The 23,411-nt window shown below is 48.2% G+C and overlaps 1 protein-coding gene across 2 annotated transcripts in view; it reads left to right on the plus strand.

Annotated features, from left to right (window-relative positions):
* Nucleotides 1–23,411, plus strand: part of LOC144163203 (uncharacterized) — a 251,910-nt gene that overhangs the window by 48,268 nt on the left and 180,231 nt on the right. The gene's annotated exons all lie outside the window — the stretch shown is intronic.

Below are 23,411 nucleotides of genomic sequence, written 5' to 3' on the forward strand. Positions count from 1 at the left end.
TGGGCTGGAAAGCTGTCGTGCGTTCGAGGTGTAATGTCTGTATGGAAAACATTTTGGTGTCGATACCTGCAGGAAGCACCTTTTAAGAAACTGTTACCGCGTATGACTGATTGATTGATTGATTGATTGATTGATTGATTGATTGATTGATTGATTGATTGATTGATTCATTCATTCATTCATTCATTCATTCATTCATTCATTCATTCATTAATCCATTAATTGATTAATTGATTGATTGATTGATTGATTGATTGATTGATTGATTGATTGATTGATTGATTGATTGATTGATTGATTGATTGATTGATTGATTGATTGATTGATTGAACAAACAAACAAACAAAAGAACAAACGAACGAATGGTTCACATTTCGCCAGTATCCGGTCTGGCGCCGCATTCTGTCTTGGACTGGTGCCAAGAAAGGCGGTGGCCAACAAGCAATCGATATTGCGGACACTCCCACGCTGGCTGACCTGTGACGTTCATTACCGTTCACAGCTTTGCTTGCCCCAGCTACGATTCAATCAAAAGCTAAACAATATCGACAGCGTTGATTTCGGAGAGCTAGTTTCGGAGGCGCGAAACAACCACATATTGGTTGTGTCAGTGACATTATCACTCTAGTACTGTTTTTTTTTTGTAGGTTGTACGGAGCACAATTGCACAAACGATTTTGTAGATACGGGACCCAGTGGAAATAGCTGGGTTTGCAGTCAGTTCTATAAGTCACAAAAATTTTGGGTTCACGCGTGATGCTAGGACAGTGTTAAGCGAATCGTATTACTCCAGTACAAACCCAGAAAACGCCGTCTCCCATCAATATGACCTTCAAGCTCAGCTAAGGTCAAGCCAGCACCTCATGCGTTTGCGCAGCGAAAACGTCTAATCACTCGTTCGTTCCAAATAAGGTGAAAGAGTAAAAGGTGCGTGCCAGCTGAAAAATATTTGCTCGTAGCTTTCGCCTAAATCCTAAATCTTGTGTCCGTTCTTCGCTGGTCATCCACCGTCATGGAGTGGAATGGCTCCGAATTTTTTTTTTATGTGGTACCAGCAGCCGTTGGCTGTTTCGGAGTGCATCAATCCTCGCAGACAACTTTTTTTTTGTTCATGGCGCCAAATATGTTGGTTGCTTCTGAGCTCGGCCGCATTTCCTTGCATCGTCACGCAGACGCCGAGCGAATCGAGCCGCAGTCAGGGAGGCAATCTCCAGGCGCGAACGCGAAACCAATCATTGCCGCCGCACGAGGCAGCAGAGCTCGGTATGCAAGAAACGAGGAATAAGAAGCAACCCGTCAGCGCGCGTCCACGTATTCGGCCCAACGAAAGAACGGCATCATTGAACCGTGTTCCCCTCCGCACTTCTGTCTGTCGGCATGGCGGAGCCGTCTGTCAGTCGGTGACTGGCGCAGTGGCGTATCTCGCTGGGCCTGCATCGTGGCTATAAATCCGCGTCCCAGAGAGTGCCGGAAGTTCTGTGCAGCGACAGAGAAGGCTCTGATTTTGCAGGTGCGGCCACCTCAACAGGGCTGCTGAGTTACTCTTGTTGCTCCATGGCTTAATCTGGGTCGAGAGTAAGCACTCCACCGGCCTGACCGCCGTCGGTCTGAGTTAATTTTTCTAGACAAACAAGATATTTTTCGCCTAACATACGGTATTTCAAAACCAATAAATCCTAACAGAATTCATCTTCTTCATCATCATCATTTATTTATTTACCCTTAAGGGTCCCTGACTGGATATTACATAAGGGGGGGCGGGGGTTCGGACAAGCATACACAAAGGCAATTGCAGAGCAAGAACATAAAGTATGATACAATTCAAGAATGGGAATTACAGGGCAATAATAATAACAAAACTCGTTATACAACTAATAGCACAATTCAAAATGTCATAAAAACGTAAAAAAAAGCAACTGGTTACACAATTAATACACAGACATCACGGCGGTGCGCTTGTAAAATGGGTTTCGAGTAAGGTTTTAAACTTTAGAGTATTACGCTCATTGGCCTCCCAATCCTCAATTGGAATTATTTTGAGTTTGAGTGTACTTTCGAGAGGTTGAGGTGAAAATATCGTCCTTTTCGTTTTGCAACGTCCTCAACGCTGAGCTTTCCGATGTTCACCCTTATCTCAACTAGGGGTAAAAAAGCAGCTCAGAAAAATGTCACTGACTGCAATTTAACCCTTTCGGCCCTGGTGTCCTATATTTAGGACATTAACTAAAAGTCTTCTAGCAATTTGAGAACAAAACGAAAACAGATAGTTTTCTGGGAAATAGTTCTTTGAGGATGCCCCTTCCGATTGATATAACTATTGTTCGTTTTTTGCTATTGCTGAACACATGAAAGAGGAAGGCATTGCAGTGAAGACCAGATTGACGTCAGGATGACTCCAAGGACTGAAGTCATAGTTAGATTACAAGGCTGTCAATCGAAAAATATTTGCACTACCAGCTTCAATTTTTGTATGTGGGTTGAGTTCTTTCCAAAATTTGGGAAAACAAGCAAAAAAAGTTTTTCTACTCGACTTTAAAATTTTAATTGCCTAATGACCTAATTAATTGGCATGCCTGTAGATCGCTAATTACACGCGTCACAAGCTCAATTTTTTGTTTGTAAACTAATAGGGCACAAATATTAAAGAAAACACATAGCAAAAATCTTTTCAGCAGAAAGAAAAAATTCAGGGCTGAAAGGGTTAACATCGATTTTATGAAACCCGATTTTGCGATTTTCTTGAATTCACGAAAAACTTCGGGCTCTTCCGGCAGTTTTTCACAAGCCTACTGCTTTCTCGTTTTTACAAAGTTCGCGTTCCAACAAAATCCTCGAATTGACGAACAGGTTAGTGCTTTCCCCGCAGTTACCATAAACTTAACGATTATACAAAGTATCGATATATACAAAGTATCGATATATACAAATACGTATCGATCATACAAAGTTCCGGTTTCAACAAAATTATTCCCGGGGGTGCCCGTGGTCTTCTTGTTGAATCGTGGCTCAACTGTACCACCATTGAGTTCTGCTACTTTTGGCGTCAGAAGTTTCCCTTGACGTCCGAGCCAGAAAGGCATACGAGATTTCGGCGCACGTTAAAGATACCCCGGGTGGTCAAAATTAATCCGGAGCCCTCCACTACGGCACGCCTCATCGCCTGCGTTGCGTCGGCGCGTTAAACCCAACAATCAATCAATCAAGCCAGAAAGGCAGCACACAAACAAGCCGGTCATCTTAGCACTTAGCGCACAGATTCGCGTTCCTTCTTGACCAGTCTTATTGACCAGTCTTGACCAGTCTTATTGCATCTAGTCCTCGGTTTCAGCATGCGGCGCAATCGCAGAAACTACTCCCACAGTAGCCATCGCAGTAAAAAAAAAAAAAAAAGAAACATTGCCACCGGAGCGAATTGAGATCTTCGGCAGAGGCTTTTCTGTAACTCAGCAAGAAGACTGCGACATGGACATAACGGAGAATATTGTTGATACTGAGGATTCTGTCAGGTGGTGGAATATGTTAGCTGAGAGCTATGCTTTGAGGCGCCATGCAATATGATTCTGGAGAGAGAGACTTAAATATGAGGTCGACATTAGAAACTGCCTCCTGAGTGGTTTAGTACAAACGTTCCGTAAAACTAGAAGACAACGTTTTGGATAAAGTGCACTCAGTCATTGCTCTGGGGCTGGAATGTTCGTGTGCGGCTTGTCTTCATCAAGGGCTTAACGGACGCCCTGACGATTGATTTGTTCGTTTCCGCATTACGGAGCTCGTTCTGCTCCTTCCCAGTGTATTAACTGAAAAACATATATGGGGGATCAAACATAAACATCGCCAGGTAGCCGACAACTTCCTCCTGCGCCGTTGCAGTGTAATGTGTTTCCTTCGCATACGATGCGAAGCAACTTAAGTACAGGCCCAGGAGGTATCAAAACAAAAGAAAAATGCGATAGATTTATATATGTCGGCCTTTTTGCGCCGTACTAGACGCTGCGTTTGCAAGCATCAAAAGTTACGAACTCGTACCGCCGGCCTGGCGAACGCCAATCCACGCCCGTTTGCAGCACTTACAACTTCGCTCTTGTTGCACGCAACCGCCGACACGATGACCAGGTTCCACTGCTCCCGCGGCGCTGACAAAGGGAGCGCCTTTGTTCCGGATCGGTCTAGCGTGGAGCCGAACACCCGGACGCCTTGGTCGATTCGGTGACCGGCGTTTTCTCTCACTCTCCGTTTCGGCAGGCACCTCCAGATACCATCTAGAGTGACAGGCGCCCCGAACCCACCCGGATCTGCACTTTGCCCCGGGGACCGGTCGATTCTCGCGTCGCCGGGTGGACGGAGAGGCTGTCATTGGTTTGTGCCGACCGGATTGCGGCGGCTACCTGAAAAGGCCGTGTAGCGACCTCACGTGAAAAGCTGGTGTTAGATCGGCTTTCTCGGTGCCCTGCAGGTTCGTCCAAAATACCAGCACGCAGGCGCCCAGACGCGCCTACGCGCTTGCCACGCGCACACACAACGCAACGCATCACAAAACAGTACGGTTAAACCTGGATAAAAGAAATTTGACAAACATGTACATTTTTTCGTTACATTCAGGTTTTCGTTACATGGAGGTTTCTAGTTGAAGCTCGCGTGGATGAAGCAGAAACGAAATCAAAATGCTCAACGTCAGTGACGCTGAACTCACTCTTCAATGATTTATTTCACACTTGAAAACTGCGTGACTCGTGCCTGCTGCAACAGTATTCACAAACGTAACTTAAGTATCACTTTTGCATTTTGATGCTTTACGGTGCCTTGACGCGTTTAAAAAACTAATCGTATGCTGAAAGGGCGCCTTTTCGTGAATTTGATGCTCTTTTCTGCACTCAAAATTCTTGAGGGTCTTGAGGCCAGCTTGTCTTGAAAAGACAAAACTTTTCGTTTTCTGGCAGCAGAACTCATCACCAACGAACTGGCACCGCAGATAGCAGTGTAGACGCGCGACTACGCACCGACAGGCAGGCCAAGCTCCTTACCGATACGGCACTCCCACATGGAAATGCACGGGTGATTGCGGTGCGGGCGAAATTCGCTAAATTAGTGGCTTTAGACAGCCGATTTGTTAGAAAAAGGGCAAGAAAACCTCGATTCATCAGCGTAGCGAATTCGTTGCATCAAGGTTAATCGTCGCAACTCTTTCGTTGCATCGAGGTCGCAAACACATGGGCTTTAATGGAGGTGGAAATGGAGAAATGAAAAACTTTGTTTAATCCACGAATTCGTACATATAGGTTCGTTACATCCAGGTTTAACTGTACAACAAAATGCAACGCACCGCAACGCACCGCGGTGGAATGCACCACCTCACAGCACAAAATGTTGACCGTGAACGCAAGTCTACATGTCAAGCTTTCCCCAGCCTCACACTTACTTTGCTCTGCGTTTTCGTCATACTGCAATAGCGGACCATTTAGAAACGCTGTTAGCTTTCACACAGTCAATTCCTGCGACTTTTTTTCGCAGTGCAGGAGGGAGAAACTCGTTGATGAAGCAAGGTAGGCACTTTACCATGCAGGGGCTTGCTGTTAAGCCTAACAGGCACGTCTTCCGTGCGTCATGCTTGTGTCAAGCAAGCAGCTAAAGGGGAGTTGTGTTGAGGCAAACGCTAGCAGAAAATCCAACCTTACTGTTTTCGCCTATGGGCTATCACCCGCTCCGTAATGTTGCCCGCATTAAAACCGTGGTCTTCAGGTCCTGGTAAATATATATCTATATCTATATATATTGTCACGCTGGCTACCACCCCAAGCGCAGGAAACAAAAAAACCCTAACATAAATACCCCAGAAAATGGAGGGGAAAATAGCCCCGCGGGTAGCGTAGTGGTCATCGCACCAGACCGGTATTCTGGAGGTCGTGGGCTCGGATCCCACCCGGCGGGCATTTTTTCCCCACTTTCTTGCTTTCGAAATTCTATATCTGTTTCAATGACCTACCACATCCTCCCATTTGCTTTCCGAGGTTTTCTTGACTGCCAACCCTTATTTCTGTCTTATTTCAACGAGCCCCTCATTTCCTATTCTGATTCGCTACATGCATAGCGAGGGCCTCGGTTCTGGCAGTCTTGGTGTCATAGGGTGCTTAATAAGAGGGTTCAATGCTGGTCGACCACTCTCGACATGTCGTAGACACTCGAGTCACGGCCCGGGGGTTAAAAGGAAGGTCCCCTTCACCCTGAGTAGTCCCAGTTGCGCTGGCTACCACCCCAAGCCCAGGAAACAAAAATACCTTAACATGAATACCCCAGAAAGTGGAGGGGAAAATGGCCCCGCCGGTAGCGTAGTGGTCCTCGCACCAGACCGGTATTCTGGAGGTCGTGGGTACGGATCCACCCGGCGGGCATTTTTTCTCCACTTTCTCTCTTTCCAAATTCTTTATCTGTTTCAATGACCCGAAGATCCGAACCCAGGACCTCCAGAATACGCGTTTGGTGCGATGACCACTACGCTACCGGTGGGGTGGTTCTCCCCTCCACTTTCATGGATATGTATGTTGAGTTAGTTGATTCTTGTGCTTGGGATGGTAGCCAGCGTCACTCCGAATATGCGGGGTGAAAGGGGACCTTCTTTTTAACCTCCGGGCCGTGACTCGAGCGTCTACGACATGTTGGGAGTGGTCGACCAGCGTTGACCCTCTTAAGCTACATATGGCACCAAGACTGCAGAACAGAGACCCTCGCTATGCATATAGCGAATCAGAATGCGAAATGAGGGGCTCGTTGAAAGAATGCAGAAAAAAAGGGTCTGCAGTCAAGAAAGCCATGGAAAGCAAAGGGGAAATGTGGTAGGTCATTTGTATTCCTCTACATAACCTTTCGCCGAGGGCTGACCGTATACTGCAACGAAAGTGGTCACGCCCATTCGTTCCCTTGGGCAAGAGCGCACGTGTGCTCTGTGCAAGCTTGATACACGATACAGAAGCTCAGGCCTACGACTCCCATTCTTCGGCACGCGTGAAACTGTATTTCGTATGCTTCGTTACGTCTGTCTAATCTCTTTCCTGGCCACACCTCGAGCAGAACAGGACTGCGCTATGAATACGCTCCGGGCATGCACACTACCATTGTTTGGGGCACGCACAAAATGAAGTCCAGTTCGAATGCAACCATAGAAAGCCGTTAAACCATACAGCGCTAACGAGCTGGCCTCTCACGCAAGCTTTTGTCACTGGTTGCACACGGAAATGCTCGAAGGGAAGAAGTCACCTCTTGTAAGGGTGAACCCGAGACACACCGGAAGCCAAGAGCAATCAGGTGCACGGTGTCGTCACGTTGTTCTTTTGCGGGCGGAAGACAAGTAGTCGCCGCCGGCCATCGCGGCGGCATCCTATACGTATCAGCCACCGCTGCTAAGGGAAGGAGGCGGCGGCGGCGGACACTGGAATCGCCCGGCCGGCCTTCTTCACCCAAGCGTCGTGTCACGCTATGAGAAGACCCGCGAACCGTGACCTCGGCCGGGCGAAGGAAGAAGTCGGTTCACGCCACCACCTCGGCAGCGCGCGGGCTCTCTTTTCTCTTCCCTCGCCGCCGTGCTTTCTTTCCCGGCGTGCGTGACGGGCGCCGATGCCGCTTGCCTGCTGCGCGAAGCGTGACCGAGGCGAGACTTTCACCAAACTTCTCGCCGCTTTTCTTCCACGGAAAAAGAATATACTCTCGGACCCGTGTCCTCTTCTGCGTGCCGACTACTGGTGGCTGTAGCAACGGTTCGCACCCCGCGGGTGTCCATGCGTCGTAGAGATTCCTGTCCGCGAGTCTCTCGCCCGTTACAGTGCCCATAGTTCTCGGGCGGCGTGCCGCAAGGTGCTACTCTTGTCCCCATACTCTTGCCGTTTCGAAGGTAGCCAGATTCGGCCTGGAGGGCAGCTGTTTCTTTGTGGAGAAATGTAGCGTGTCTCCGTCATGTCACGAGTCGTCGCCGGCGACCGTGGGACGATCTGGGCACATGGAAAGGAGAGAGCCGGATATGTGAGAAACGGAATATGAATGGCCCCAAGCGCTGCGCGCACGACGTACTTAACGGGCTTCACGTGAAGGTGACCGTTTACGCCGTCTGGCCGACGTTCCGACTTTCTACCGCACCGTGCAGAGAAAGTCGAGTGAACGATGCGACCGTGGAGTGCAGCGTTGGATGTGGCACTCGACGTGTGAGAGGATACGTGCGGTTCTTCAAAGCGAAATCCTTGCGCTGAAAATGCGTTATTAACTTTGCGTTGCGCAAACCACCTCATTTCTACCTTCCGGAATAGACTGTAATCTTGGAAGAGTAGAGTCGTCTATACAGCCAAGGATCGGGAGGGCGGTCTTCACATTTAACTACGTCAATAAACCCTGAAGCGTCGGATCACACTTTTCAGTGATGTAACGGAGGATTTCTGTACTGCTGTTGCAGTGTAGTTCAAGGGGTTAATTATTTAAGGAAACTTCACGTTGTGGTCTGTCAGACCTGTTCGTAAAGATGATTACTCGAAACAAGCAGACTTTTCATGGTATCGCACCGCTGGTTTTACATTTAGACATTTGACAGATTTTTGCTTCCTGATAGCAACTAATGCGACGGCTTTCGCTCTATGACGTTGATTGATAGGCTTCCTATACCGACAGAACGACCGACATGATTCTACGAGGTTGGGAACCTAGCGCTATCGCGCTGAGAAAAGCTGAACGAAGGCAGTTATTTTTATTTGCTTGGGGAATTTAGTGGTGACATTACTAAACAATATTGCCGAAATAAAGTTGCTCTGGTAATCAAATCAGGTAATTAATTACAGTTTGGGATGACAAAGGGAAATGGAAATCCGCACAGTACCAATTAGACAACACTGGTATAGAGTGACAAAAATAAAACTAAAAAGAAGACATGATGAAAACCTGCAGCTTCAAGGTGAATAATCTTTTTCTATTTTTTAAAAATTACAAAAATTTCAAAAATTTAAAATTTTTTAAAAACCTGTCAGCCTCAGTTTATTGCTGTCAACCTGAGTGTTCTGTCACCTGAGTTCTGTCAACCTACTGGCAACCTGAGTTTTCTTGCTGTATTGAGTAGCATTGACTCTACTGCAGTTGTTGCAGTGTGTGTTTCTTGTGCACCTCAGCAATGCCTTATTACCGCTATGGGTACCAAATGAATACCACAAAGAAAAAACAAGAATTGCGAGAGCGTATAGCAACTAAGCAAACTACCGTGTGTCTTAGGGAAGATACAGAGCACAGTAACTAACAAACCAAGTGCGAACGTATGCAGAGCAAGAAATGTGTTAACCTTACGACAAAACGCGCTAAGAAAAGACGAAAAATGTCAACAAAGTCAAAGTAATAGAAACAATGGTGAACCCTGCGGTGTCTTATAGTTTGACGCTCTGCCGTGTACGTAGTTAGCTTCCTAAGGAATATCACCAAAGAAGCTAGCTGCGCTTTTATTTCTTGTGTTTTTCTAGAGCGAGTAAAGCTGTACTTCCCGTGCTGCCTAGCTGCTGGGTTTGCGTAATACTATGTCAAGAAAGTTTCATCTTCTCTGCCTCACGAGGGCCCTACGCGCTGCACCCTCCGCTCATAGACACAAACATACGCACACACGCGCACACGCCACTTCAGGCTCCGGCGCTGACCGCCGTGGCTGTAGTGCCGGGAGACAAAATGAAAGTCAATATTAGCCTTGCGTCTCGTGCGACGGACAGCCTCACCCCGTCCATGGGCTATTTTCTGCGACGCAGGCTTGACTCCGCCTCTGGCCGTCTCCCGCCCTCGAATTCAAAAAGTATCATCACCGAGTCGCCTAGTGGACCTTCATGTGCGAGTCATTTACGTTCCTTTTCTTGCGCCTTTCGCGCGAAGTATGAAGCACTCACCGACACAAAGGAAAAGCGGTACTTCTATTTTCGCGCCGTCTCCGGCAAGCGGCCTCATATAACGTTTGAATGGGCGTCCCGTTCGCGCGCTGGAGGCGTTGAGGAAGGTTTTTGCTTATTCTTTTTTTGTGAAATTTTATCTCAAAGAAAAGTAACGTGTCTGGAAGCACCGTAATAAGCACCCTATGCTGCACTTCTACGTCCTGTTTTACTATTCCGCTTACTGCGACCTACCTCGATGCACGCTTTCTAGAGCCGGGGCCGTACGGTGCTCTGCTGGGGCGTACACGCGTCTTGCTTGCGGTTTGAGAAATAAGGAAAGCTCCTAGAGGGCCATGGTGTTGCCTACGTCAAGCCCGCTGAAGAAGCTAGTACAGAACGTCAGAGGGGCAACGAATACAAAGTACAAGTTTGGTTCATTTGTTTCGTTAGCAGCTGTCATCCAATGCCGTGTGTTAAACCAGTGACATCGAGCCTCGCATCGCAACGCATTAGCCACAGTGCAAGGGCAAAAAAAAAGGCCCAAAGAAACGTATAAATCCAACACTTGTATGTAATGCGTACCACACAAACTTGAACGTGTTTAGTCTTACTTGTCCCGTTATTGCAATACTTAGCAACATTTTTATATGCGTGCGATAGCAAACGTTCTTCTCACAAAGCTCACATTGCTAGTTTAACTGTCGCTTGATAATAGCATAATTTTATGATAAGTGTTCACCTGATCCTGGCGGACTAATATGATGAAAACGATGGTTATATTCAGCGATATCTAACGAGCACACGTCAGCATTTGACGAAAAACCGCGCCATGCTAACATTGCGGAAGCTCACCACCAGTAGAGAGATAATCCAAAGACTCCTGCTAATAAATACTACTAAAATACTAAGGAATGCTAGTAATTATACTAGTGTAAACTCTCATATTGCACTAGCGTTATGCTAGTGTAACACTACCATAACATTAGTGTTACACTAGGTTACACTAATTTTACGATAGCGTTACTAGTGTTACACTAGTGTTTATAGTGTAACACTAGTGTTACACTAGCGTTTTACTAGTGTAAAACACTAGTAATATACAATCGAACACGGATATATCGAACACGGGTATATCGAATTATTGTCTATATCGAACTCATAAATTATCCCCTTGAAAATGCTGTGTAAAAGTATAGGAATTCGTACGTTTATATCGAACAGTATTTTTCGCGACATTGGGTATATCGAACGCCGCGCGAGCTGGAAGGTGCTCTTCGGTGGTCGCTGCACCCCCGACTGAGGTTGAGGAGCATGTGGAGGAATGCGCGGGCATGGCGAAGACAGGCTCGCGGAACTAATCCCCCCTACCGGAACGTTAGCTGACGGAGCCCGGTATGCTAAATCTCTCTAGGCACACAAGCCCGAACGCTCCGAAAATGTGACAGTGCGAGGTAGGGATGCCCCGACTGCGCACATCCTTTTTTTTTTTTTTTTTTTGCGGCTGCGTACGTTCCCCGGCTTGCCGAAAAAGTTTTTTTTCCTCTCTCTCTGGGTCTGTCTTCCCCCGATGTCGTCTCGGGAAAGGGAAGAGGGAACGAAGGTTCTGGCGGCCTCCTTCTTCTTTTACATGTTGCTGCTGTTGCTGCTGTTTGGCGAGTTGTCCCGCACCTTTCGGAGATCACTATTTCTCTCGGAGATGACCATCGCGAGCGCTTTGTTGGAGTCCGTTCAGAGAGCCTTGGAATTGTTATCTTTAAAGTTCTTGTGCGTGCGTGCGCGCTGTTCTTCTTGTGCGTGCGTGTTGTGCATGGTGTGCGAAGGCGCAGCGAACTGCTGGAATTTTCTAGTTGTGCAGCCTCGAGAAGATCGAGACCAGCGTCTTCAATTTTATTTCCAGGATGAAGAAGCATGCCAAGATCAGCGATTTTTTTTCACCGAAATAAAGCGTCCTGTTGCGTCGTGAGTGCGGAATTAGTTGTCATTCTTGAATGCGACGATCGGTAAGTGATCGTCTGCCATAGGTGAGGTCTCAGAGCCCATATTTGTTATATCGAATTTTTCATATATCGAATTATTTCGCGATCCCCTTGGAGTTCGATATATCCGTGTTCGACTGTACTAGTATATAGAAAACGCTCATTGTTTGGGCGTCATGTTACGTGCACACAACGTCCACATTTGACAAAAAACCGTGCTATCCTAATATTATTGAAAGTTCGCCGCCGATACAGAGTTAGCTCCAAGACTGCTGCCCGGAATACGTATTTCTAATAAATTCGTTGTCTGTGAAGGTCGCGCGCTCCCATACATTATTCGCGTTTGGGGCGGCTCAGCGGAGTTCAAGGACGGCGAGCAACATGTCTTCCCCAAACAGCTGACTTCCGAAGCACCACTCGACAGCCAGACCGGCGGCAGGCACAGATTATACGAGCTCTGCATTTTAAACGAGCCGGACGACTGCTGCGTCAGCCGAACGAGGGGAAAAAATATTACGAATAAATGCGAGTGATGGGTTTGAGCTGGAACCACCTTTTTTCCGCGCGCGCGCGGAACACGCCGTACACGGTAGAAGCGAGCAGGATTACCCTTGAAGAGCGGCTTGGGGTAAAGGAGAGATCCTCTTAGCATGCAGACCACGTTCTCGGCACCGCAGGCTCACCCGGGCGCGCTTTAATCCTGGATTACGTGCGGCTGTCGTATTCCCCCCACCCTTTATATCCCCGGCGTGCGCGGCGTCTCTTCGATCCCCCTGTTTTCAGATGCTTGCCCGAGGAGGAGGCGTATGCCTTGTTCTAGGGATTAGGGAATTTGAACGACGTCCGATTACAGCGTCGGACGACACGCGTTGAGGCGCGCTCGAGAGAGACGAGGCTGTCCCCGCGAAACTAAAAGCGAGAATTTGTTGCGAGACTTGTCCGACGAGTGCGGGGACGCAGCACGTGTGTGTCGGTGACAGAGAGATCGCTGAGAGAAGGTTTTAAATAATTTGGCGCTGTGTGAGAATACGACGTCAACATCGCTAGCATTTTTTTTGTTAAAGAATGAGGAAGCGTTATTGTAACTTTTATAGAAGCGAATAAAAATGTCTGCTGCCGAGCTCAGCTAAAAGACACAATAAAGAACACGCCGACCGCAAGAGAAAATAAAACTGACGTTTCGGCCCTTAAAACGGGAGCTTTGTTCACACTTATTAACCGAACGGGAGCCTTGTGTGAACGAGGCGCCCGTTCGAGGTGCCGAAACGTCATTGTTTTATTCTGTCTTGTGGTCGGCGGGTTCTTTATTATGTCTTTCCATGTCATTTGCGACCAGACGGGCGTCCTTGGAAGCCTTGTTTTAGCTCATCAAAGCCTGGATAGGCATAGCAAAAGCTTGTCTTAGCCTAGTTAACTCTTGGTTTCACTTGGTTAACCTTTGGTGTAGCTGTAATTATCGTACTATTCGTCCAAAACCTGCCTTTATCGATGGTTGGCTTCTGGCTTCCGGCGTTTTCCGAGCCGAACGACTCACCGGCCGATATCCGCGGGGCGGTCAGACACGGCTTGCCGACGACAGCTCAAAGCCTCCGTACGCTCAGAGAACACGGCCCGGCCTCGCTCTCATTCATGGCCAAGCTCGCATGCTCGCGGCGAGTCACGTGGTCAGGCGCGAACCTACTGCGGAAAGCGCATGCTCCAACCCGGCAGCGGCAGCGGCAGCGGCGAACGAGTTCAGCCCGGACGGTCACGTGATGCGTTGCCAAGGGTGCGGAGCAGTATACGGTCCAATGAAGGTTAAAATTTAACGCGACGGCGAAACCCCTCTACGAGATTAGTAAAGCTTGGCTTTAAAACGACCGACAAATGCTTGAAAGTACATTCTTCGATCATTAGAAGATATCGAAAGCTGTCGGTGAACATGTGTTTATTATAAACGTGTATTCAATGGTAGTTCAGTGCGTCAGTGTGGCTACTTACGAAGGGATCGCACACTGCTGGAAATTACATCTGCGCCGTTGGCGAGTCGTTATAATACCTGAACGACCTTTCAAACACCCAATCCATTACGTCGACTGACGCTTGATGCCTGGAGACGAAATCAACACACCGGTTTGTGAAAACACCTCCTCGGGTAGTCTTCGCCGTAACGTAACCATCTCCCTGACATCGTTTGTCCTTTAATTTGGCACTTTTCGTATCTCGCGGCTGGATACAGCGGGGTCATCACCGGGGGTTGAAAACCTTCAACCCCTTTCAGACAGCCTTCGCCATAAAATTTCTACAACACTCGCCCACATACCAGGAATGTCTCACCGTTCATTGGGGCTCCGCTCCGACTTCGCCCCACCTCCGGGCCCTTCTTGGCCATGCATGAACGCAGTCACGCGAACGCGCTGGCGGCCGTCGCGGATGTCGAACTTTGACCGGCGCGCGCGCGCGCTCACGTGCCCCTTTGGGCGTGGACGCTTGGAAGGAGCCAGAAAGACTCGCAATCCCGTCTTGGCGCTTGCACGGAGCCGCGACCTTGCATCAGCAGCGCTTCCTCTGGGCAGGGCTCGCCGAAAAACGTCCCTCTTGCGTTTCTCGCCCGCGCGCGCGCAACGCCCCGAGAGAAGATTCGAGTGCCGCGCCCCTGGCCTCCCGGCGGCGGCGGTGGCTAGCGTTGTCTACAGTCGACCCGTAATGATACCGTGCGCTAAGAACTTAGCCTGTCCGGGAGACTCGCCGCCGACAAAGCGCGTCCGTCCGCCACCGTCGACACGGACATGACGCGGACCTAGCAATACGTGCGCGCAGGGCCTGCCCTAGCGGAAATTGCAACGACGGGGCGAGCCTCTTGAATTAGACCCCCTCGATCCTGGAGCGTTTTACGTTTGTTAGAACGCCCGAGGGGGGAAAACCTGGTAGATCGGGTGAATGGGCGTGACTGCACTGCACAGCGACGGTGGTTATCTCGTTCATTCCTAATAAAGATTACCGGGAGGATGCAGACGACCTGTGGTGTGGGCTGTGGACAGTACCGGTCTATACCCTTCTTGAACGTTTTGCGTTTGGTAGCGCTCCTGTACGGGAAGACTAGGAGCAACAGGCGTGTAGACAGCTGGTTCCTTTCCATGCAATGATTATATGTAATAAGAAAAAAGGGTCTGTGTTGTCCAATCGAAGTACCTTTTATTTCAGAACGAAGGGCGGTGGTCTCGAAAAGTAAACCTTTGTGAGTCGTCCGCTGTGCAAGCGTATAGATATACTGCGTTTTCAGTTTAGTGCTACAGACGGATTTTGTGGAGTTGGTATTTATAAGGCATTGATTAAGGCAAGCGGATAAGTGTGAGCTTCGAAATAAGATAATCAACACACCTACATAGAAGCCACTGTCCTTTGTTTAACACTGTGGCGGTAAAGCTTAACAGCATTGATGTTTTCCGAAAATACCTAGTGCCACCCTCCGCGTCATCACATTGCGCCAAACTGCAGATCATTCTAAGAATAAATGAATGAATGCATAAAACACCGGGAAACTTTGCGCTACAGAATGAAGAGCAAGAAAAGATACCCCCGGAGAAGCAATTGCATCACTTTCACAATAAATTAGTTCCAACTAGGCCGGTTCGTTGTGATGCTCTGCGAATGAAACGTATGCCAACTCCTGGGGGACGGAATGGATTTGTCTGTACTTGTTTCTGATATCTAGTACACACGAAGCGCAACAAAGGCGCCGAAAAACGTCACCGAACATTTCTCATTCGGTTGGTGGACGCTTGCTTTGCACATCCCAAGACATCTGAAATGGCTGCATCAGCTAATCACAAAAGACGGAGAAGGCAACGCACTGCAGACATCGTTGCATCAAGCTGAATTTCTAGTATAGTGAAATAGTTCCACATATGTTGGCGTAGATCTTAATTTTGAACACGCTAATGGTACAGCGGTCCGGAGGCCATTTTTGCGGAGACGCTTCCAGGAACATACCATTGAAGCAACACGTTGTCCCTCTGATGTAATTTCAGGCAACACTGATGGCTCTCATTTTTTTTTGTTTCAGCTTTTCTTCGGCTTTTTAAAGAGCCCGGCGCTAGCTTTACGTGGCCCTGGTGGCCCCTCACGTTAAAATGGTGCAAGGCGTGCTTTAGCGACGACTAATGCCCATGCGGGCCGATAAAGCATTTCTTTGCGGACGTAATGCTTTCAAATTTTTTCAGGGCTTTCCGGACTAGCGGGCGGGCGCCCAACCATCAGCGCCTAAAGCTCGTCTGATTGAAGTTTTTCTCTCGCTCACTCACTCCCTCCTTGTGTGGACCCGGGGAAGCAAAAAACTGGTCCTCCGCAAAGTGCTTGGCGCTTGCTACAAGGGACCTGGAAACCACTTAACATGTGTGACGAGGCGCATACGCAATATACGGCGTTGTTGCGCAACAACAACAACAACAACAACAACAACAAAAAAAATGCAGCTTTCTGCCATGGTGCTTTGACCATCTGGATTTAGGGTACACGTGGTAGATGTTACAAAAAGTTACAGCGTATCAGTATCCAAAGCAGGATGCGACATTTAAATACACTAAGAGGGACCTCTTCTGCCCCGACACGGACTGTAAATGCATGCGAGACTAGGTGCGCTTAGCGCGGTTAGTCTGCTTCGAAGATGGCAGTGACGTATGGGGCTCGAGGGATCTCCAGACGCAGGAGGGAAGCTATATCAAGCCGGCATGAGAAAATTTCTGCGCTCTCTTTGTACAGAATGCGCGTGGACAAGTAGAAAGATAAATAAAGGAGTGTTATAGGCAAGCCCACAAAGGGGCCTATGGCGCAACCTTAACGCCGGGCGGAGGATACGAAACCTCAGCTGGGGATCACTGATTTTAAGTCTTCGCAATTTGCCTGTATATTTTGATTATTTACATAGCCGCTACTCCATAACAAGCAGCCTGTCTCCCATAATTCGCGATGTCTATTTCAGTACCTTCTTAAAGTGCTCGGTATCCCTCCCCCACGCTAGGTCGCTCAATTCTCTGCCGCTTTCCCTCCGCTTCGGCGTTTTTTTTTTTTGTTTAATCTTGCTCTGTTTTATGGTCCTTGAAACGTGGACAACGTTTCGCGGAATCTTCCTCTCGTCTTCCATTTTCTCCATTGAAGGGCGTGAATCGCAATTCATGCGGCCGAACCCCCGCTCCAACGCGGATTGTTTGATTACCTACGCATGAAATACCGCGCTCTGCGCTCGCCCATGTCCGGATATATCCATTAGGCAGGTTAGAATGAGATCAACGGCATAACGTAAAGGGCATCACTGCGGTAGAGGACCACTGCTTATTTGCAGGATGACCCGTCCACAGCGATTCCTTGCAGTGGCTTTAGAACGTTCTGCTTCGAGTACCTTGCTGCGGCTAATGTGAATTCTGTGGCGTAGTTTCATTTGCTTTCCACTCCTATCTCCGAGTACCTGGTCGCAGCGTCCGAAAGAAATCCGCAGAACGCCGTCTGGTTTCTTCAACGGTAGTGTATACGAATGTGTTCTCAGACTAACAGTGTTTGCGAAGCGCCAAATTGTCCTGCGTGCATCGACACATGGCCGGCGAGAGGACGTGCCCCGAGGGGACACCATCTTCATCCCTGGCTGATTTCGCGGGCCTCCCATTGTGGTCTCCAACGCCTGACGTTCGCGGGCGTGATTACGCCTGCTCGTTCGAGGTTCTGATGCTGAACCTCTGCCCTCCCTTGCGCTCAGGCATCATTAGAAGCGCGTACTTCGGCTTCGGCTTCCCCCGCTAAGTCCAGAAGTCTTTCCGTACCCGGAAAAAAGCCATTAGAGGACGGAATTTGAAGTTCGTGGACACATGGCCCCCTCGTCGCTGTTCGTGCGTCTGCTCTGGTGCGGCGTCTGGCTTCGTAGGTTGTACACACGCGCGCCAGCGGCCCCTCTCGGTTGCTTCCGTCCCTGAGAGAGTTGGAGCCGACGTTCTCTCAATGCCGGTGAGAGGGAAGGATACTAGGCAGATGGAAGCCTCGTCCGAGATGGAAGCAAGGGAGGGCTAAGGGGAAAGGATGCCAGGAAGGACATTTGCCCGTGCCGCGGCTCACGGAAGTTGCATCTTGCTCTCGACGGAACGATCGGCCCCGGTAGCTCGGGCAAGTTCGCCATCCTCCTTCGCGGCGTTGATGCCGCAGGTCGCTCGCGATCACCTGGGTCGGAGTTACGTAGGTCGTACGGCATGACCGCAAGGCGACACCAACTGATGCTTGCATTCGTGCGAACAGAAGGTGTAGCACTGCACTTGTATGTATATTTTGGTCGCGTAATGAGAGTCGTCCCCTGGCTGCACGCAGGAAAAATTGATCCCTGCTTAGGTGACGAAACACCGTTATCGTCGTCATAGTCGTGGCCCGCTCTGTACCCGACTAATTAGTGGGAGACTCACTGTACGTTTGTAGTGGAACGAGAAGCACGAGTTTGGTCGAGCTTTTTTATGGGAGGTGAGTAGAGAGTTGCGCAGGTAGGCACAGGAAGTCGACGTCTAGCCGAAGGATAATCGTCATCCGATGCTCATCTCCAATCACCATGCCACACGTTATTGAGAAGGGTGTTGAAAACTAGCGTGTGTGCGTTGGAGACCGCGCGCGATTGCATTTAGCACCCGTGATGACAGTCTGTGTTTTCACCGGTTCTGCAAAAAAGATGGCAACAAACAACCCCTCACCCCCCCTTCCACAAACCTCCCTTATTAAAGAAAATCCTGCAACACTCCATTGGGCGCAAAAAGTGGCGTTGTTGACCCGCACATAAATGGCCACTACTGTAAAGACTCTAACAATAATGTTGGAATTAAGAATAATAAGAAAATAAGAAAATATTTAGGAAAAATAAGAATTATAAAAAAATAATGAAGAAAAATAAGAAGTAAAAAAGCACCCCACGAAAGCTACCGTCCTTAAGAGACGTGAACACGATGTTTTATAGCCACAGAGCTATAGCTGTGTGGCGATAAAACATAGATGGACCACTTGTGAAATTCTTCCGTTAGAAACCTGGAAATACTTCCTACCCTGAAGTCTCATTCACAGATAGCTCTTTCTGCAGATAATAATCACTACACTCGAAACACTTCAACCGCTGGAAGACTCGTAACAAGCGTTAAGTGCCTCTGTGAAATTTTTTAACAATTTCCGCGGTTGGGAAATTGATAGCGATGGGAATAGATGGGGGCCCTTTACTCAGGACACGCCTTGTAAAATTTGCGTGATTGGGTTTAAAGCACGGCTTAAGCCCCAGGTCGACCTAATTCGGCCCGTTCTTCACATCCGCTATACCTCGTCCACGTCTCTAATGGTTTCGCCATGGGGTGTCGTCCGGTACGGATTTCGTAACTTGCGAGCAGTCATGGTGGTCCTTGGCTTCTCAACTAATCTGTCACTATGAACAATGATCTCTCATGCGTCGCCCGAGCGGTGCCGATTGTGCATTCAAAGCTCTCGACAATCACGAACGGCGAATTCATAAATTCTCTTAAGTCATTTTTTTTATCCGAGCAGCGGGGGGCTTCACTTCTATTTTCCGAAGTCAAGCCACCGGACCTGCAGCGTATAATGCACCCATTACTCATCGCTCGGTCTTTGCGGCCGCTTCTCTGCGATGCTTATCGAACTGGGACCCACGATTCTCGGCTGCTCCCGCTTGCGAAGCCTAACTAGAGTCCACTCGAAACGCCATCCAGATTCGTCCCGGGAAGGCGGGTTAAAGGGCGTATGAAATCTGTTTTCGAACCCGCTGACCGATCGGTCGGGTTGTGGTCGAAGGCGTTTCTTCTGTCTTGTTTCCGGCTTGTTCGAGTTGTGCTCGTGCGTCGCAGCAAGCGTCTTGACTCTTCCTCTAAATCCCGGCGTGAGAGATTTGCGCATTGGGCTGGTAAAAGTCCGTCTGATGAATATGGTGTCTCACCCCATATTATATGGGAAGCATAGCTTGAGCCCTGGCAGGCTTCTGCGTCGATTTTTTTTTTTGCCATCACAGTCTCGTCGTTCCTCCTTTTGTTTTGTGTGAAGCCGCTTTCAGCACCTGTTGTCAGAGAATTTTCATAACAAACAACGTGAACGCGAAGTATATGCAAGCATGAAACTACTAGTATGGGTGGCACTAGTGTCACTAGATAAGATACAGAGTACAGTCACTGCGGCACGTAAGTGAGCAACGGCGGCCATTTTGGAGTTTATCAGTGTTGCCAGGTTGCCGCTTCTGCGGCCTCACTGCCAACTTTGACGGAGGTCATTTGTTTGACGAGGCCACTGCCGAAGACGCTGCAACACGGCATCTTCGGACACCCATCTATCGCTGAAATGCTGCGAGGCGCGTTATCTTTTATTTGCGTTCGGAACGACGCCAGTAGCGCGCAGACGCAGAGCAAGGAGGTCAAGCTGAGACTACCACAGTTGACCGACAGAAAACACATGAACGACCGAATGGGTGGTGCCCATGAACCGTCGCAGTGTAAACAAACGTCACGTGATGTGAACTGACCAATGATTACGGCGGCGGCACGGAATAACAGTAGAAAAGAGTGCTGATACTCTGCAACCTTATTTAGTGACACTACAGGTGGCACGGCTTGTGCGTATCAACATTGTTTAGCGCTAAGAAGACCGTCGGAATGTTTGACGCTTAACATAAGTACATAAACAAACAATACACTCTCCTTTTAATGAAAAGTGAACTTTCGACTGATTTCACAAAAAATAATTAGAAAACCTAATGAGAGGCGAGAATAAATCAAACCAAAAACAAAAAAATGGAGAAAAAAACCGCATCTCGCTGGCGCGAGCTGTGCAAAGCACAATAAAAACAAAACAAAAAGTACGCTGGCGGGCTGTCTCGTCTCGAGTGGTGCGGGGTGGCTTTTTCTTGTGCAAATCAAATAAGAAATGTGTGGTCACGTGGTTGATGACGTCACTACCAATTACTGTGCTTACGCGAACGTGCGGCGCAGCAGCGTATTTTCCGTGAGTCAGGAAAGCCACGTGAAATAGCGTGCCGGGCTGTGACGTTACTCGTGGCAAAGCAGGTGGAAATTGCGCCCCATCGTTATTTTTTGGGTGGAGTCTTAAGTTTTCATACAAGATGCTTCGGATTGTGTAGACATTCAGCATAATTGTTGCTGTTAGCTTTTCTCTTCGTAAATTTAGGTGAACGGACGGATAAGACTTGAGTGTCCCTAAGAAGATGCTGTCACCTGATTCTCAGGCACCGATGGTATATAATTCCAAATGGCTAAGGGAAATATGATGGCCCGCGTAGAAAATCGGTCTGAAGTTCAACCTCTTCTAAGCCCAAGGTCACTTCCTTCGACTAGTCCTTCGATGCTAGAGATGCGTACTGAGGAGTAGGAGTATGAAAGAATTTTTACTTTTAAGCTAGGTTCCGAAGGCATCGACATTCTCGTATAGCGCTTAAACGTATTATCCAGGAGGTTTGTACAGCCAATTCGACATCGGCGAATGCGTAAGCTATCGTCTCTTTTTTTCAGTCGTCCACACTGTTAGCTGGAGCAACGCTTTATCCACTTATCGTCTCCTCTTTGGTGTAAAGTAGTTTAGTAACAACTGCTGCATTTATTTCAAGCTTAAGCGCGTACTTAGGTACTCTACACTCGTTTGAACAGCTTTCCGCAGAAAGTTTTGAGATAGCCCAGGCTTAAGTCAAATGTGATGTTCCAGCTAAGCCTGTGGACGACTGTACCATCTCTCGCGCACCCCTGTAGATCCTTTTAAAACCTCAAGGTCGAGCGTGAACACCTTCATGTCACGGGAATGCCACGAACCGGAGCTCTCTCTCTCTCTCTTAGGTTCACCGTACAGGTGATGGGTGGGTTCGGCGAAGTTGCTGCACGTGTTCGGCCGTCGTGGGAATTTCGTGGCAGCGCGAGTTCCTAATCAATCTCCGACAGGCTTAGAGTGCGTGCACCCGAGGGACCCTCTGCCCTGCGAATGGATGCGATGCCTCTCGTTCGTATAGGAAGCCTCGAGAGGATTTCCCCGGCAGCAGCAGCAGGTATGATCGATCGACTACATTAAACGAGCACCCCCGAAAATGGCGTGAACGACCTTTGGGCATCGTGCCCCCGATGTCGATCTTCCGAGTTCTCGTTTTTTTTTCCTTTCTCCGGCGGGCCGAAAGAGAAAGGGATTGACGGCACACGGAGTGTTTGCGTTCCCAACGCTTCAGTGTTGCGTAATGCACAAGTGTTCCCTTTCACGAGCGGGGACAGCTTCTTGCTGAGTTATAAATTACCCGAGGATGCCATTATCTCACACCTGACGGCAGAGGTAGACTCGTGGGGCTGCTGTTCCATGGCGAAGTACACACGGGCGGCTCTCGTCCAAAGACAATTGCATAGGCAAACACGCTGGATGACGGCGTACACTGTCAGAAAGCGAGTGTAGGGGTGACGTGTCGTCTTGAAGCTTCCGATTGCTTTGCCTGATTCGCGTTTCTAATCTTCCTGGACTCGTTGTGTGCTTGGGTCGCCGCAATAACCGGCTTTTCTTTCGAAAAGAGCCTTGCTGTTGGCGAGTTGTTACATCGTCTTGTAGCGGCGGCGCAGACGACGACTGGCTGAAAGGCAGGACGAGGGAGGGAGAATAATGATACGAGAGGTGGTCACTATAGTGCGTCCGTCCGTCCGTCGGTGAGTCCATCCGTCCGTGTGTACAGCATACATACATACATACATACATACATACATACATACATACATACATACATACATACACGCATACATACATACACACATACATACGTACATACACGTATGTAGATATATACGTCCATACATGCACACATACACGCATGCATGCACATTTACATACATACATACATACATACATACATACATACATACATACATACATACATACATACATGCACACATACATGCATACATGCATGCATACATACATGCATGCATGCATACATACATGCATGCATGCATGCATGCATACATACATACATACACACATACATACATACATACATACATACATACATACATACATGCATGCATGCACACATACATACATACATACATACATACATACATATATGCACACATACATACATACATACATGCACACATACATGTATACATGCATGCATGCATGCATACATACATACATACATACATACATACATACATACATACATACATACATACATGCATGCATGCATGCACACATACATACATACATACATACATACATACATACATACATACATACATACATACATACATACATACATACATACATACATACATACATACACATACATACACACATACATACACACATACGCACATACGTGCGTACGCACATACATACATACATAGTTAAAACCCTGTATTTTGTTTCCTCCATAGTCTCGTGAATCTCATTTCTTACCATTTGCGCAACTTAGCAAAAATTGGCCCAGAAGTGTAGTTGTCTACATTTCCACAGCTGTAAAACGCAGTGTTTTCTTATATTCACCTAATTTGGATCAGGCACGTGCGTGCGCCCTGTCTTACTGCTGGCAGGCTGC

Source organism: Haemaphysalis longicornis, unplaced genomic scaffold (assembly GCF_048455015.1).
Source record: "Haemaphysalis longicornis isolate Haplotype H1 unplaced genomic scaffold, Haemaphysalis longicornis Haplotype H1 scaffold_12, whole genome shotgun sequence".
In the NCBI taxonomy this organism is placed as follows: Eukaryota; Metazoa; Arthropoda; class Arachnida; order Ixodida; family Ixodidae; genus Haemaphysalis; species Haemaphysalis longicornis.